Genomic DNA, 2,500 nt, shown 5'->3' with positions numbered 1-2,500 from the left:
CAAGTTCCCGCCGTTGGACTGAAGTATGCGGCGTCTGTTTAAAAGAGTGGGGTTTGGCTTGTTCTTTAAAACCTACAACCAATATGAGCAGGCCCCTGGCATATATGTATATGTGTGTGTGTGCGTATATGTATATATATGTGTATATATATATATATATATATATATATATATATATATATATATATATATATATAATCACACACACATCTTCACGTTTCACACACACACACGCCACATCTTCACGCTTCACACACAAAGGATCGGGCTTATGTGTCTGCATTATGACCCTAATGAGGGAAGTCTGTCTGAATAGACGCCCTAGACTAGGTACCGCTTGTCTTCACGGACACCTCGAGAGGCAGCCTTATAATCTGCCTTGTGATTCTTTGTCCCTTCTCCTCCCTCTCCCTGTGCCCATGGTTCCCTTCCACCTCTGCTCATGATCCTTCGCTCCCTCCCTCGAAGGAACTTCGAAGTTTCAGGGATTGGTGGCAGGATGCGGCACAGGAAGCACGGAGGGGGTTCCCGAATTTCGGATGCTTTTGGTTTGCGGTGGAGTGTGCTACGAGGATTTTCATATCCTGGAAAGATTAACAGACGAGCTATTAGTGTTTTCCACTTGCAACTGCGAGTGCCATTCATTGCTCGAAGTGGCCCTTTCTTCTCCTTTAGGTACTTCCCTATACTATGGTTGCCTTTCCATCTGGTTTTCCTCAGACTGTGACTTAGACTCCCCCTGTCTAAACCATGTAAGCCCTTCCTCTGAATCAGTCACATGGTTTTCCACAGGCTTTTTCCTTGGACTGGGGACGATACCAGAGCGATCTTTGTTACTGCAGTCAGGGGTGCCATGCCTTGGTGCCTGTACCCCTTGTCTGCCTAAACAACGTTAGCCCCTCCTCGGAACCACTTTCAGATTTTCCACAGACTTTGACCATGGACAGGACGTGACACCCGAGGGCTCTGTGGCCCGGGGGCACCTCTGCTATGCCCTCTAGGGGCGAGCGCCACGTACACACATGCCTTACAAGGTTGTCACTGAAAACCCCCCTCCGCTTTGCCTCACCGTCCATTCTTGGCTGGTGGACAAGGAGTGGTGCTTTTTGCACCCCATTCTCTTGCTTCAGCGGGGGGGGGGGGGGGGGGGCTTACTAGGATTGTAGTTGGCGAGGCCAACTCTCGCCTTCTGCCGTGACAGTATAGTTTACACTAATGGCACGAGTTTCTACTGCTGGAGGGGAGGGGGGTCCTTCTTTCCTTTTTCCTTTTGGTTGTATGGAGAGTTATATTATGCGGATATACTAGTGATATATTATTTCCATCCAATACACGTATCCCATCAATCTTTCTGGTCAATAGAGTCCACAGCAAAACAATCCCAGATGCCAGGCCTCCAGGTGCAGCTCTAGGGCATCCTCACGCCCTCTCCATGTCCCATGAGCCACCCCAGGTCTCTTCGACCTGGTGTCCAGCGGCGCCTGCAGTGGTTGAGTGGTTGTTGTGCAGGCCAATGCCGATGCCATCACTGTCCATACGGAGGCATAGGACCTGCGGGACAAGTTTCAGTGGACAGCCCGCTCAGGTAGGTCTCATATTCAAGAATATCCATACCCGGAACTCTGCTGGGCATCGGACTTTTTTAATGTAACATTAGGGGCAAAGTGAGTAATATCACATATCATAGATTTTATTATAATTAAATGTTTTATTCACTTCAGTAAGATTTACCCTACTTTGATAAATTCTTTTAACTATCAAATTGTACAAAAAGTTTGAGAACTTCTGAGATGCGTGTGTTTGTGTGTGTATGTGTGTGTGTGTGTGTGTGTGTGTATCTGTATATGTACATATGTATATGTATATGTATATATATATGTATATGTATATATATATTTATATATTTATATATTTTCTAAAAGATGAGGCAGAAGGTAAGCAGAGACAAATACAAGTAAAAACAGGTCAGATTGCAGAGTCGGGTAGTCTGTGGGAAGGGTGTCCGGCATAAGGTAGCAGTCTGAAAATGCGAGAAATAAGACCGCCTGGAGGAGAAAAAACACTGTTAAGGGTGAAATGAGCAGCCTATCTGTAAGGGGACTCCACAAGACTTGGATATCAGTGGGAGGAATCAGCGCAAACTACTGACCTATCCATCCGGTGGTTCGTATCCCGATGATGGTAGACACGAGTGCGTCGTTGGAGGGTCCTCTGGATACAGTGTAGGCCTACTTACATTTAGTGAGAAAGGCGCCGGTTCCGGCAGTGTTCACCTGGTGAAAGGTGAGCTTGTCGTTAATTAAGAGGATGCAGAAAACGACTGAGAGAGTAGACTTCCTCAATGTATGGCAGGCTGAAAACGGACAGGCGAGGAGTGTCTCTGGAAGGGGAGTCACAGTAGATGGTACGACGGGTGACCTAGCTTCTTGAATGATCAACGTAAAAAAATGATTTCTTCATCCAATGCTGGTATCACATATATGAAGGAGCAGAAAGGTAA

Source organism: Penaeus japonicus, unplaced genomic scaffold, assembly GCF_977035675.1.
Source record: "Penaeus japonicus unplaced genomic scaffold, GWHDUDI00000001_assembly GWHDUDI00000026, whole genome shotgun sequence".
Classification (NCBI taxonomy): domain Eukaryota; kingdom Metazoa; phylum Arthropoda; class Malacostraca; order Decapoda; family Penaeidae; genus Penaeus; species Penaeus japonicus.
The sequence above is the reverse complement of the archived record's forward strand: the minus strand, read 5'-3'. Positions refer to the sequence as shown.